A 16326-nucleotide genomic window follows, 5' to 3' on the forward strand; every position below is an offset into this window, starting at 1 on the left:
ACATTCCTCATTAAAATAATTATTTTAAGTGCTTAAATGTGATGGTTGTCAAGAGCTTATAAGGACATAGTCTATCATCCCATGAGACTAACAATGAATTATATAACATCTGGACATTGTCTTCTCATAAGTTGAAGAGATACAGAAGTAGTGTATCATGTAATGCGCACAACAAGGGAAAGAAATGTTCTTAAGAGAGGGAAAAACTGTAACATTAATGCTCTGTTGTCAAGGTTGAACTGACTGGTACTCCAAAGTACACTGTGCCATCATTTCCTGGTGGCACCGTCAGTTCTTGCAGAATTTAACCTTTACTTAAAAACAAGTCTAGCCTTTATTATTCCAAAGAAAATCTTCAAAATATAAACCAAGGTAGTGTTATCTTAATGAGCATTTAAATAGACAATATCTGCCTCAGTTCATCCATGAGGAGAATAGCTACTGAAGCCTAGTGACACAAATATAAATGTCAACACTGGTAACTGTATCACTGCTGATCATTTTAGGTAATATGTTCAGGAACACTGGAACTGTGAGCAGAACCCGAGTGAAAAGGGACCATTAAATTATTCCCAAATCTGATGCCATTCTGTTCATGTCCTACAAATATTCTTGCCAAGGAGATTTTAATTGTGGAGTATTTGATTATCGACATACAGTGTACAGTATTATTTGTGTAATGTTATGTGTTTGCCATTGCTTTGAATTTAGGGGGCTTTTAGTACTTAGATGGTTGAAAACGTGTAGTGCTTAGATGGCTTAGAGCTGAAAACATAGTAGATATTGTATTAGCCAAATTGGACAGTTTTAATATAACCATTTATAGCAAATTTGTCCAAATAATTAAGCATAGGTTACTTGACAGTTATGAAGTACTTGTAGTTTATTCTGTCTTACTGTTTTGTGCTTGCTGTACCACAGTGTCATATGATTTGACTGTTTGAGGGACCACGAATTTAAATAGGTTACTCTTGAAATGAATATTAAAGTTGATGTGATCTGATCTCAGTCTGATGTCCTGTGGAAGTTCAGCGAGCACATATCTTTCACTAAGACTCTTCTGTTCCCCAGTTATCTTGAGATGAACTTGGGGCTTTCTCACTCCAATAATCTCCCTGACAATGGCCAGTGTGTGGGGGAAAGGAAAGAGGGCCCTGAGCTAACTGAGTCTTAACTTGGTTCAGACATTCCTTTGGCACTTCCCAGAGTGTAGGTGTGGCAGGCCAACTGCTACACCTCTTAGGATATGTCTACACTGCCTCTGAGAGGGAGCCTCCCAGCTGGATCCACTGCTAGTGTACTAGAAATATCTGTGTAGATGTTGCTTTGACGTTGTGACCCTGAGTGGAGTTTGGGCTCCCAAGCTATGTGCACGTGTGTGGAGAGCTCAAGTTGCAGCCCATGTCAGGATATCAAAGGAATGTCTACACAGCTATTTTTAGCATGCTTGCACAAGATCTGCTACCACAAGTATGTTGTTCTGGGCTGGGAGGCTTGCTCACCGATGCAGTGTAGACATATTCTTAAGGGATGCTGCTTACTCCTCCACTGAGCCAGTCATGCTTTACAAGGGCTGCAGTTCTGCCTTATGCAGTCTGCATGGAAAGGAAGGTTCCTTCCACTCTCCATTGCACAGCTCTGTAAGGGCAAGCAAATTCTAGCTTCATGAAAAAAAGAGGTTACTATTTATATCACTTACATAGAGTCACACCATCATGTGTATGTGGAATATTGATTTCATTTTAGACACTGAGAAGAAATTTAAAAATAAGGCAAAGTTAGTCCATGTTTAGGTAAAACTGATATGGCCAGTCCATATTTTGTGAATCTTAGCCAAAATCAAAGAGACAAAATTTGTTCTCAAACTTGAGAAATTTCGGTCTGACAAGAATAGTTGCCATAGTTATGACTTAGTAAAGTATGGTTTTTGTTTGTTTGTTTGAAAAACGCTTTTCAATCTTAGCTATAGCATTGTTAGTGTAATGTTGGCAATGACATAAAATATATTCTGAGGAGAGATGTATGTGGCTTGATTCTCAACTCTTTTACACACCAATATTGTAATGGAATCATACCAGTGTAAAACTAGTATAAATAGAGTGGAGAAGTAGATAATGATTTGTATCTCCATAGCCCATGTGTTTTTAAGTTGTGAGTATGTGTATGATGGAGAGGATGTAGATGCAGTGTTTTATGTGAATCAAACCCTTTATAGTGTAGTCTTGCATATTGTACCATAAACAAAATTACAGGAAATGCCTTCTATCACAGTTCTCCTCTGAAAAATGAAATATGAGAAGATGTCAGATATTTCTTTTTGTTCATAAATATTAGCTTACATATCTTACTCAATTAATTTGCGAAATCTATTTTTATTTTTGTAAGTGGTACAGAACAGATCTAGAGAACTACAGGTTTTGTATTTTTTTATTAAAAAGTCTATGCTATAAGAAATTAAATATGCTGCCAGCAATTTTTTATTTGTGAGAGGGGATTTAAGGTAAAATTAGCTTGAGCAGGTTTAACAGGTTTCTATTTTTCCTGCTTAAGGCATACATTTCCAAAACACTAATACTTAACTAGATATTCTAGAACTTACATCAGGAGTTGCTACAGTAACTAGGCACACAACACTGTATTGTAGAGTTCTAGAGTAGGGAAGAGGGTTTATGACAAAGATAACCTGTTATTCATTTGGAGGCAGACTACCGCTCAGTAGAGTTGGGTTTTTCCTTCAGATTAGAGAGGGTGGTCTATGCTTTCCTGTGGAATCCCAATGAAATTAAAGTATCTTGGAGAAGACCTGTTGTGAAGACTAATTGTAAAAAAAGTTCAGGTTACCAAAGGCACAAACATCTGCATGTAAGTACTGAACAAAGTGTTTCTTTTTTTCTAATTACAGTAGTTGGAATTAGGATAACATTTGTATATGTCACTTGCAGATATTTATTTTCTTTCTTTTATACACTGCTTGTACAAATGACAGGAGACATGTATTATATGTTCCTTATTCAGCTAGAGTGTTGCATGTAAATGAAGAGAACCACTGTGAGGTTTCCTGGGGGTACCCAGAGTTGTGAGGCACCTTGCTACCACCTGCCCTTAGTGTGAGGAAGCCTTGTCTCTGTCTGCCATGGGCCAGCTCCATAACCCCACTGGCACTGGCAACACAAGCACCCCTCGCTAGGCCTCACAGGCCCCACTGTCACTCTGCACATTAGTGATTAGCACACGTGAGCCCTCTGAGCATCTCCCTGGAGTGGCCAGCCCTTAATCCACTGGACACTCAAAGCAGTCACAGATTCACTGCCTCCAAAGAAACAGGATGGCCCAGCTTATCCATTCCACCTTGGATCATCACTCCACTTAACATACAGTAGATGTGTTTATAGTGAAATCAGTTTCAGGTTTCTTTCACAAAGCATAGTGATTCAAGAAGTAGAACTATTGGAAACAAATGATTACGCACATAATAAAATCATAACACGCATTCTAGAGCCTAGACTTAATTTACAAGGTACTCTCCTGTCTAGCAGAGTATGGCCCACCCAAAATCCCTGCAACACTTGACAGCCAGGCTGGCTGACATGCATGTTATTAGTTTGCCTACTGAGTGAAGGATTCAGTGCATTTCTTTGCACTCCAAGTTATACCAGACCAATCTTTTGTCTTTATTCATAAAAAGGACACCCTTTGCCCTGCACTGTTTCTTCTTGTAGACTTCCTCTCTTGTAGATTTTGCAATCTTTCAATTGGCAGCTGGCTCAGCATGCAAATAGGGATACAGTGTGAGCCAAGCAATGGCCAGACAGGGAGATAAGTATCAGTTACCTCCTGTTTGAAAGGTACATCTCCAATGTACGTCATCTTTTGGTGACCTGCTTTAACTCAAAGACATTAAGAACATAATTTTCAGTATAGATGCATAATTCCTTAAATATTATCTGTACATACATTTTGCAATGATTGTGATGACCCGTGGGCTACTGGCTCTCAGTAAGTCTCACATGCCATGCTTCAGTGAACTATTATGCAGATATTTGACCCAGGGGATTCCTGTAAAACTCTATGCATCCCCTGTGCTCTCTGGCAGTTGTCACCAGGAGATTCCTGGGTTACAACCATGTACTGGAGGATAATGACTATTGGAGCTATTGGAAATATATTAATAATTTGGTGACATTCCTGTAGTTCATGATTTCAAAGTTCTGAGAAGTGTCACGACAATTTGTGGCAGTATATAAATAGTGAATACAATCTCTGACTTGTTCCACCTTCCAGATGTGCCATGTATTAAAAAAACAAAACAACTCCCACCCAAGGTATATCATGGAACTTTGTTCTTCCATATAACAAAAGAAAGTCATGGTAGCAGTATCTATAAAACCAAAGGAGAATTCTTCTCTGTCATGGAGAATACCTTGCCATCAGCTCCCTCTTGTATTAACCAAGGGAACTCCAATTTAAGAATCTCTGCTCATTGCAACTCTGGCAGTCACATGGGGTAGGAAACTTTCAAATAGGCAAGTTCTGAGCTAGTTAGTGCACTATAAGTTACAAACAGGCATTAAACTCCAACTGGAGGCCTGATTTACATTGTGTCAGAAATAACATATGGTAGATTTTTGGTTACTGCTTTTGGCTCCAATTCTGCAAATGCTTAAGCAGGCATATAGCTTCCTTCATGTAAGTATTCCCATTGACTTCAATGGAAGGACACACAAGTAAAGTTATGTATGGGCTTAAGTGTTTGCAGGATCAGGGCCTTATTTGGTGCCACAGAATAGCATAAAGGGTTTCTTTTTGGTAAGTAGCTATTAATTTAATTAGAGCTGGTTGAAGAATGGAAAACATTTTGTGAAAATATTTGCTGATATTTTTCCCCTGCTTTTCAACAATTTTTTTAACAAGCTGGACCATTACGTTTTGATAGCAGTGTTGTAGATTTGTTTTTAAACATTAATGTATATTTTCCAATAGTTTCTAATGAGCTTCATTTGAGACCTTAATATGCTGTGGCAACATCTTCCACCCCCGATCCCTCCTTCAAATAAATCTACCAAACAATATTTTGATTATGTTCGGTTTGTAAACAGGAAAACTTTTTCATTTTCTTCTCCTTTTTTAATTTAAGGCCATTTATTTCTGGTAAAACATTTTGCATGCTGTATGAGATCACATGTTGGGCATTTGTAGGTCCCGCTCTGATTCTGTATACACATCTTTTCCTTTGTATGCATCTTGCCTTCAGAAGGAGAGGTGTGTTAATTATATGGTCTTTTGGCAAGAATATAATTTAATATGCTTTAGTAGTTGACAACAACTAGCTGGACTTTGGCTGACCCTCTGCAGCTTTCCAGTATGGCCAAAGAATTCCTCTTTTCTGACTTGGAAGGGAAAACCCATCATTCTAATGCTAACTGTGGACTTTTCAAAGTATTCAGTAACAATAATTTGCTTCCATTCATGTGTAATGCACAGAAAATCACTGGTATTAAAATAGAGGTGAGGGGAAGAGATCTCCTCCAACATTGTGTTCCCTTCTGTCTAAACAACAGTTTTGCTTACACTTGCTTTTGCTGCTGGTGGAACTCATATTGTCAGTCGGTAGGACATGACTCTGCAGAAGGCAATATGAAGATACCTATGTCACAAATGAAGATCAGTTTTACTGCCAAAACAAGAGGATCACAGGTGCAAAAAGTCACTATACATCCCCAGTCATGCTGACATTAAAGTTTTGAAAGGGGGATCCAAAAAGCCAGACTCAAGTTTGGAACAGGATCCTGTGCTGCCTCACTGCCCTGGGATTCTGTCCATAATAAATAGTTTATTCAGGAAAAAAAGAAGTAGAACAAGAAGACCTGCACGCCAAGTGTTGACGAAAAGATCGGTGCCTTGTACATTGGAGGAATTGTTTGAGAACAGTTTGTCCTTGTGTAAAGATTGTCCCATAATGCTACAAAGGTCAAGAAGACCTTGAAGATATCTGCTGCTTTATGAGCTGATGGACAACATTTCCTGACATCATAATTTTTAAAGGAACAATTTGCTATGTCTATTTTTCCTCAAATATCATCAATGTAAATAATAATTAGTGAGGGATCATTCTTAGAACTGAGACTTTGAGCAACCTAAGTTCCTACACAGCTTGACGAATCCCTTAAGGATATTGACTGTTTCACTGTTTCTCAGCTTGAACGTTTAGCAGTAATGTTCGAAGCATAGTACATTCTTGCATTATTTGATGTTGCATATAAGTTAGGTCTTGCCTTTCTTGGCAAATGCCTTCAAGGGTCCATTAGGTATCTTTGATGATTAGTGAGATGCTAATGGAACTTGTAAGAAAAATTGCCAAGACAAGAGAAAATTTGGAGAAGTGGTTAAAACTTGTAGAAGCTAGTGAAACATTAGGCCTCTGTCAACCTTTTTAGGTTTCAAGATGCATTTTCCTTAAAAGAAGATAAATTCCATCAACTGTCCTTGGAAGATATTTCATATACAGTTTATTTTTTAAAGATTTCAATAGTGAAATAGAGCCCAGTAGTTGGTTTTATATTCAGGCATTATTTTTCTATATGTAAACTGAATGCTTTAACAGTAAATAAATTAGAAACTGAGCTTAACTAAAACATTTGAACCGTACCCATGATCATCTAAGTTTGGAGTCTGAAATTCTCTTTCTAATAGGCCGAATCGAAATGTTATGCAGCCTTAATTCAGCTGCCTTCTGTAGGGCTTATCATAGTCTTGAGATAACATGATCATATACTATCTGTTGAACAGGATACAGGCCTCATTCAGTACACAGGCTAGACAGGGAATAAAACAGAAGAAGAAAAGGGGGCTTGTTTAAGGAACTGAACTTGGACATAGGGGAACTGGCTTCTGTTCCATGTTCTTTTCCTGGCTCTGCTAAAGATTTCCCATGTAATACTGTGCAAGAGTATCATCTATCTATCTATCTATCTATCTATGCTCTGAATTCAGGCTGCTTAGACAGTTTTAATTCTGGCATTTACTAATTTTTGAGTGTTTTGTTTTATAACCTTAATGTTCTTTTAACTGGTTTTTGGTATGTTATGTATCACTTTTTGAAAAATCTTGGAACTTGCTTAGTAAGTTCTCTCAGGTGAACCTTTTGTAGTGAGAAGTGAAGTTGTATTTCTGTGTACATCCTTTGAGTAGACTCCCGCAAGCCTTGCTCAGGAAAAAAATTCCCACTGATATTGAGCATCAGTTCAATGGGAGTTCTATATGCCTTTAATCAAGCAAAATCAGAGCTAAGGAACAGCGAACAAGCAACCCTTTACTCATGTCTTTTGTAACCCAGCTATTATAAATTATCTTGACTTGAAGTTGAAATTTAACCAAAAAAATAAAAATAAAAAAAAATGTGAGTCGTCTGGCAATTAATACAAAGCACTCTATATTTGATGGGAATTTGTCTGCGTAAGAATTGCAGGATTAGGCTTTTATTATATGAGACCATGATATTAGACTTGATCGTCCTTCATCTTTAAGCAGGGGTTATTTGGCTGGACTGCCAAATGAAGGGAACAGTGCTTTATGGCTGGAGATGAAAACTCCTGCAAAAGGGTCAGCGTGGTCCCTGACTCATCCCCTAGGGATGCAGGGTATAAAAGGGGCAGCTCTGCGCCTGAAGCTTCCCTTTTACACGGAGCAGGCTGAAGCAGGACCCACCCTCCCTGCCCTTTAGGTGGTAAAATACCAGGTTTGGTCAACACCTGCTGTGGGCATTGTGTTAGCCGCCCCTTTTTTAGGGGACCTGGGAAGGAATTTTTCCCTTACCCCCATATTGGCTTGTGTGCAGTTGGTTGTTTTTTTTTGCCTTCCCCACAATGGGTTTCAGGAAGGGCTCTGTTCATGCATGGCATGATGGGTAGTAGGCCATATGTTGCAACTCGTTAGTGTAGGGTGGACGTCCAGTGCAGGTACTCCAAAGGAAAGGTATACAGTGACTGGATAAATGGCTTGGAAAAGGACTTAAAAAGAGGTGTTCATTAAAGGAACAAATGGTTGGGGACTTCTATGAGTGGTACGGCAGTGAGCCAACCTCCATTCTTATAGCCTACCTTAACCCTCCTATGAGGAGGGGTGGATGAGAAGGTCCCGGCAATGGATTTGTTGGAGGGACCTGGATGGAAAAAGAGGGGGAACTGGTTGAAGCCCCCTGGATAATTACAGAAAAACATGGGGTTACCTGCACTGTACACTGTTATCTGCCGGGTAGTCCCAGACATTTAATAATAAAGTTGCGGCCTAATTAAACCCATATCAAATGTCTCCTGTCCTCCTTTTGGTATAGCCAGAAAACCACTCAATTTACATTCAAATTCTATTTATTGCATAGCACTCACTTGGTTCCAAACTATACCCATTGGATTTTATGTGATCCCTGTGGAAGTGCATATTTCTTAAGTGCATAATTTAGCTAAACATGTACCGAATTGTGGCATATAGCCTGTGAGCTATCTTCCCCTGTGAACTGTCTGCAGATGAATACATACATAAAACTCAGAGAACTGGTGTTATGTGACACTATGGTGGACATTTGATAAACAGAGATGGCAGTTGCTGAGCCTATTGCTATAAACCAAAGCCTACTGCAAAACTGTCTGACTTCAATTTGAAATTAGTGGATAGTCTGGTTAAGTGCATGATGCTTACCTGTTCCTGTGCCTGTCCATGTAAGTGGAATCCCTGTGGTGTTAATTATTTTGTTTCTTTCTTCGTTAGTTTTTGTTAAATGTGATGTTGGAAAACTGAAACTTTTACTGGATTTTCTGGGGGTAAGGTGAAGAAAAGTTGTGATCTTAGTACAATTACAATTTACTTGAAATCAGACATAGAATTTTTCAAAATACCTACCCACCCATTTGCTGTTTTTAAAATGTTATTTCAAGTACTACACATGGAGGAATTTATAGGTATTGATATATTTTCAAGATGTTGTCTCTGAATGGATTTGAGCAAATATATTCATGATACTGCTTTAATCATTTATTACAGATAAATAACATTGTTAGCCTGTCCAAAATCTTGACATGTGGGTTTAACTTCTGCAGCTTTTGTTTGAGGATGACAGATTCTTGAATATTAATAATAATAAAAATATCCATTGAAACATTAGACTCCACAGCATGTGTAAGAGGAATTTGGTTCCTTGCATTTTCGGTCATGAAGTTTTTACCCTTAGGGTAAGTCTAGTAGATGTAATTACACATTTTAAGCGCTAGTTGAACCCTTAACCTGTGTTTCCTCTGCAATAATTACAGGATGTGAAAATAGCCAAATGAAAAGCTTATTCATAGACATTAATGGAATTAGTTTAAGCTACTGTTACCTTATGTTTAATGTATATGATTTATCTAGACACTTGAACACAGACAAAATTTAATACCATCATTTTTTCATTTATAATTCTCACTTACTGAAGTTTGCCTTTCAGAAAGAAATTATGTTTATAGGTTGCTATGTTATGTAAACTGTTGAATAAGGATATATATTAAAGTGATGCTGCCAGGAAGTTTAGCCCCAAAAGCTGGTTCTATTTAAAGCAAAACAAAAAGGGTAGTACCTGGGATTTTTAAAATTTATTTTCAGAAAATAATGGTAATAGAACTGTTTCTATGGTATTCCATGAAATCAGTTTATTTTTTTAGACATTGCCCTGCAGCATTTTCACCCAGACATTAGGGTATTGTGTGAGACCATGAGAGCTGGATGCTCAAAGTGGCTACAAAATAAACAAAATTGAAACTCACTATTTTATTTTTATTGTCCAAGTTGAGTGAAATACAAAAATTAATAAAACAACATGAATGATGAAATGTAAGGTAATTAAAGAAAAAGTTTAAAGCTCAACACGCTCCAAATGTTTCTGGTTTTGTTTTTGTTTTCTTAACATTGCCCTGGCACAGTATAGTTAACATATGCTTAATCCATTACCTTCTAGTAGTGGCACTTTATTGTTAGCTGAATTTGACAGAAAAATTTAACAGATTTGATCTATGAAGAAGAAATATTGAATGATTGCCCTCATTCTCAGAAAAAAAGATACAATCCTCACTTCTTTAATGAAAGCTTAGAATTTGAAGAAAACCTTCAGAATTCAGCTAAAATTGTAATGAGAGCCTAACATGCAGGTAAGCAGGTGGGTTCTTCTCATAGGCAGTGGAATTATTTTTAGTATTGCAGATGTTAAAGTAGTTTCTGCTGTGTGACTTTCAGTGAGTCATTTACAATCGTTCTCATGCTACTTTTACCAAAAGCAGCATTTGCGCATCAGCTTCTAAGAGCGTGTGTGCAGTGAAATTACAAAGGTGCAGACCTTCACTGGACTTTGTTAAAATCTTAGCAAATGCCAACTATTTTTCAGTAGCATGTAGCATGATTTTTCAGTAGCATGTAACTTTTTTTTAGTTTTTAATCTCCCCCATCTAGAAAAGGACACACTCTTGTTTAAAAATACATAAAGTTTATAGCACACCTTCTGTCTAAAGATCTCAAAAAGCTTTAAGATCATTAAGTAGCTGACAAAGCTTCACAATATCCAGTAAGGCAGATATAGTAAAATTGGGAAAATTGAGGCAGGAGGAAGCTGAGTGATTTACCCAGTCTCACACATTGAGTCAGTGTGGGACTCCCAATTTCCAATTGTGTTTCCTGTCACCTACACATAGGACCTACAAGAGTTTGGTGGTTAAGACAAAGGACTTGGAATTAAGAGATCAGAATTCTATCCCCCATGACATTTGACAACCCCTATGGGCCCAAATTCTGTGTGTGCGCCCCTGACTCAGGCTTTAAATCCACCAGCTGGCATTGGTGCCAGGGCACCACAAAGGAAATAGAGCCAGCATTTGTGCCAATATCTTAAACTGTTTCCAGCTTCCACACTAAAGAAAAAAAATGTCAAAACCACAAAGGGACATTAGTCACCCAACTCTTATTGAAAGTGAGCGACAGATGGGTGCCTAACTCCCATTAATGTGGATACACATCCAATGATTTGGAAGCTCCTTCACTGTAGGTTTTCAAAAGGAGGCTGGGATAGCCATCTGTCTTGGATGGTTTAGACACAACAAATCCTGCATCCTGGCAGGGGGTTAGGCTAGATGGCCCTTGCTGTCCCTTCTAATTCTAAAATGCAGTGGTACATTTTTCTTTTAAAAATAAGCCTGCTTTAAAATTAAAGTTGAAATTATGAAAACTTTTAATAGCTAAACTTACTATAACCTATTAAAATCATTTAAACAAATATAGTATACTACATCAATGAAAATTCCTCACATTTTAGTGAGTTTAAATGGTGTGACTTTTTTAGTTACATACAGAATCAGGGAGAAAATATCTCTAAATTTTGAAGTCAACTTGAGCTGTATAAGTATGTCACCGTGTCACGTGCTGCACTGAAGTATATTATTTAATTAAGTATGTAAGTATTGATATTAAATACATGTTTATAGATATAGAGTATTCTTTGAGTTAATAAAAAGAAGTACTAAATTTAGGCAAAGGCGTATTTGGTTCCATATCAATGTGTGTTGATGGTTTCCACCCAATGAGAGAGAACCTTTCTTTAGGAAAATAACTAAAAAGTACAAATGCAAAATAAGATGATTTAAATCAAGATTTCCTGCTTGCTGATTAAAATCATGATTAAAATGGTGATTTAAATCCATTTCCTCCGACACCCACTCATCCCTTTGACAATCTCCCCTTAAACGGTAGTTTTCTAATACATCTCTACCCCGATATAACGTAACCCAATATAACACAAATTCGGATATAACGCGGTAAAGCAGCTCTCCAGGGGGGCGGGGCTGCGTGCTCTGGTGGATCAAAGCAAGTTCAATATAACGCAGTTTCACCTATAACACGGTAAGATTTTTTGGCTCCCGAGGATAACGTTATATCGGGGTAGAGGTGTATTAATTTGTGTAAATCAACTCTTCAGATACAACACTTTCATTTCAAGTATAGTTACCGTACATAGTTTTGAAAAATAGTCTTCTCTTGATATACATGCTTGATTAGAACCCATCTGCAGTAACAGGATTTATGGCGATGCAACCTGAGGGCACAAAGTCATATCCTTTTGCATATCCTTTTGTTTTGTTTATAATTTGAGTTTAATGTTACAAAACTTAATTTTAAGAAATCCTGGTTTTGCAATTTGTGTAGAATGCAGTTCTGTTTATACAAAGCATAGATTAGGTGATTTGAGAAGTCAGTAAAATTGGAACCTGAACAAAACTAAACGGCATTTTTCATTCAGAAGGGCGTTACTTTGCTGAAAGGTGTGTATCTGTGTGGTTGGGCTATAGGTGGATGGATGTGAACTTATGGGCACAGCTGCATGTATTGAGGTGTGACCCTTCAATTGGTAAATAATATACTAAATTATCTTTCCTTTCATCTTTGTATCAAAATGCATTTTTCAGACTAATGCCTGAGGTCAGTTGAGTGCTTTTTCTAAAGAACTTTGAGAAACAAGTAGGTTGTATTTGAAAGGAAATAAAACTAGCAAATCATTAACATCAACAAATATAATAAAACATCTAGAAAAGAAACTTCTCTATTATTGGACCATTCTGCATGTTTGTTATAGGGCATTAGAATGTCACATTTAAAAAAAGCTTGGATAAAACTTCAAAGGTTGTAAATTAACATAGATTTTATTTTAAAAATTCTGAACTGAGACAAAATGAAGAAGAAATCTAACAAGTATTTGAAAGTATTAAATGTTCACCCTGTAGCATCCAACAGCCTTATAGTTTGAACATCGGTGCTCTTCATAATGTTTGTAAATTGCTACCAGACTTTCATGTCAGATTATAGAATAATTATATATTAGCCAACTGGTGCACCCTTCAGGATGTTGTACTTTTTATAAATATCCCTTTGCCTTCTAAGAATCACAGCTCTGTTCTGGGGAACTCATCTGGAAAGAGTATTTTTTTGGGGATATGGAGATCATGGGCAGAATTCCAACTATATGGAAAACGTTTGGAATGGAGACTGGCAAAAAAACATCAGGAGGCAGGAAGTTTTGCATAGGTCATTTTTTGTAACCTTTGTCTGACAAACAAGACCTGCACACATGTATTGAGATTGTTTAGCTGAAATATTATACACTGCTCATGCCCATGAAAAACTTTATTGGGATAACATTTGATTCTAAACCTTCCCAATCTATAAACAATTTCAATATATTTTAATTGACATGTAATTATCATTATTTTGTCTGGAGCCCTTAAAATTCAGGAACCTTCAAACCCCTAAATAAACCTTTAATGGTAGGAGGAGAGGTATGTTTGTCTAGCAGTAGGGTTCAATCCACAAATTACTTCCTTTTACAATAGATGACTAACTTTCTCCATGTATTTTGATTTGGAAAAGAAAGCAACAAAATTTAAGTCACCTGTCGTTCATTTTAAGGAACGAAATCATATTATAAACATTATTCTTTCTGGTCCGCTGACTTCTATATTGCTTTATATTTAGTAGTGTAATGGGGGCTTGATCCTCAAGGAGTAGAGGCCTGGGGCCAGCCAACCCTGCTTTTTGAAGGAGCCATCAGTGTTGTGTTAACAACCTTGATGGGGTCAGATGGAAGATAGGGGTCAGATGATTCCCCTATAATGGGCAGCAGGAAGCTGAAGAGAGGGGTGAAGCTTAGGAAATTGTGTCAGGGACTGAGGAAAGGCAGGGAAAAGTAGATGAGTTGCCCCAGCTGGGAGGACTGGGAGTAGCCTGCTAAGGCAAGAGTGGGGAAGAGCCTGAAGACTCTGCCTAGCTAGGTAAAACCTGGAAAGGGGTGATTGAATTGGAACCCAGCTCTGGAAAGGAGGGCAGGGGAATGACTCCCTACCTAAGGGAGAAAGAGAGAGACTGAAGTGGGGTTGGGGCTTGGAGGACTAATGTGTTGACCTGAGGACTGACTGAATTGGACCCTGGAAGGGGAATGTTTTAAATACAATAGCCTACAGTTCTTATGGGACCCTGAAGAGAAGAAAACAGAGATGAGATGTAGCAGTATGACTTCTGACTACAATGGTGTGCGTGTGTGACAGATGACCCTATTACAAGTAACCATATTAGAGAACTTTTTAATCCTTTTGATTCAAGCTGATGAAGTCTGGGCATATGTGATGATGACATGGCTTCTGATTCTCATGTAGCAGGTGATGGATCAGAATAACAGTTTGGATACATAGTATGAGAAAGGGGTTCTTCCTTGTTTTTCCTCTAATGTGGAAGGTGCGGCAGATGATGTGCAATAGGTAGTGAGCTGGTTAGTCCTAAAAAAGATACTGAAACAAATTATGGATTAAGCATGAAAGCAGCAACTAAAAAGCCTCTGCTCTTATTTAAATTGGTGGTAGTAATTTAAGGTGCTGTAAATTAGAAAAGGAAGGAGGGATTTTGTGATTGTTCTAATTATTATGCTGGATCTCTTAACTTCTTAGTTTTCAAGACATCAAAGTGAAAGGAACTGTAATTCTGTCTCTTGATACTATGTTCAATCCATTTAGATTTTTCTAATTATTCACAAATAGGCCAAAATCTAAGGCCTGGTCTACACTGGGAGAGGGGGGGGGGGGTTCGAACTAAGGTATGCAAGTTCAGCTACGCGAATAGCGTAGCTGAACTCGAAGTACCTTAGTTCGAAGTACTTACCTGTCCTCACGGCGCGGGATTGAAGTCCGCGGCTCCCTCGTCAACTCCGCCACCGCCGTTCGCGGTGGTGGAGTTCCGGAGTCGACGGGAGCACATTCGGAGTTTGATATATCGCGTCTAGATGAGACGCGATATATCGAACTCCGAGAAGTCGATCGCTACCCGCCGACCCGGGCGGGTAGTATGGACGTACCCTAAGTGAGCTGCTAACACTTTTGTAACATTGTTGCTTTCGATCCCCCTTTTAACTTATGATTTCTTTCCTGTTGTAGCTGTCATGTAAATTGATAGCTGGGTCAACATATTTAACTGTTCCTTTAATCTTATTCTTTTAATGAAAAGGGTTTCTGCACATACAGAGGCTGATCTGGAAATGATTTGGGAGCTTGCTTTTTTGGAATCCTGTGTATTTTTTTAAATAGGTATAATACAGTCTTGGCTCACTGTGTCAAGAATTAGTTCAAGGAGACTTAAGCTAAGAAGTTGTTCCTATTGAGATACTTTTTATGCAGGGGAATACTTATCTAAAACTGGTGTTACTAGGTAAAAGAAGTTTACCTCTAAGGGTTGGGTGAGGGGGAGAATTTATGGTTGTTCTTTGAGTCTTTGCCCATGTGGATTCCACTTTTGGTGCAAATGTGCCTCATGCCCATGCGGTTGGAATTTTTGACCAGCAATTGGGATTGTACCTGCACCCTGGATGTCTTAGTGCCCTTCACCAGAGGGTGTAACTCAGCAGTGTAGGCCGATAACATCTTTAGCCTAATCCAATTGTAAATATTTGTACATTTTAAAGTTTAGTTAGTTTAGCATAGATGCAATCTTCTGCCTTGTTGGCAGCTGCCATTTCAGCTTGCTACCTTCCTAGTCAAACTTATACACAAGGTTCTGTCATTCCACTGTTTCTGTAAGGGAGACTCCCCTGACCTGGGACACTAAAGTAGTTCTTATGAGACTTATATAACACCCTCCTCTTTGACCTCTTACCCAAATGGTCCCTTCATTATCTCGCTTTCAAAACAACCTCCTTGGGGGCCATCACCTCTGCTAGGAGCGTGAGACTCTAATGGCAGACCACCTTTATAATGTATTCCACAAGGAAAAGGTGGGGCTGGAAACCTCCCTGCCAAGTTCCTCACCAAGGTGGTGTTTGATTTCTCACTTAAGCCAAACCATCAGCCTCCACATTTTCTTCCCCAAACTATTCTCAATCCTGGGAGAAACCAAGCTTCATACCTGAGTGTTCTCCAGAGCCCTCCTTTATTATGTACATACAACAAAGCCATTTGGGAAATCACTCCATTTATTTATGGTTTTAGGGAAAGCCATGAAAGGTTAGGCCATCTCTGCCCAGAGATTATACAAATGACTGACTTAGTGCATTATAATCTGTTATTAACAAGCAGATGTGCCCCTTCCCTCAGGCATTAAGCTTTTCAACTAGAGCCCAGGCAATCTCCTCAGCATGCCTAAGAATAGGCCTGTATCTGAGATCTGTCAGGTGTCCACTTACAGCTCAGTCCATACCTTACCAAACATTGCACCCTGGTTTTGGTGACTAGATCAAATGCCAAATTTGGGAGAACAGTTAAGCAATTCTTAATTAGCTAGCAGTAG

General features: G+C 38.3%; 1 protein-coding gene across 9 annotated transcripts in view; it reads left to right on the plus strand.

Moving 5' to 3' along the window:
- Positions 1-16326, plus strand: part of BMPR1B (bone morphogenetic protein receptor type 1B) — a 375661-nt gene that overhangs the window by 38973 nt on the left and 320362 nt on the right. For 7 of the 9 annotated variants that reach the window (XM_045018523.1, XM_045018532.1, XM_045018527.1 and 4 more), the window contains exon 1: positions 2705-2862. The exons of the other annotated variants lie outside the window; for them this stretch is intronic. The gene's annotated coding sequence lies outside the window, so the exon portion shown is untranslated. Of the gene's footprint in view, positions 1-2704; positions 2863-16326 lie in introns of those variants that run through there. 9 annotated transcript variants of the gene reach the window in all.

This window comes from Mauremys mutica, chromosome 5, assembly GCF_020497125.1.
Source record: "Mauremys mutica isolate MM-2020 ecotype Southern chromosome 5, ASM2049712v1, whole genome shotgun sequence".
Taxonomy (NCBI): Eukaryota; Metazoa; Chordata; order Testudines; family Geoemydidae; genus Mauremys; species Mauremys mutica.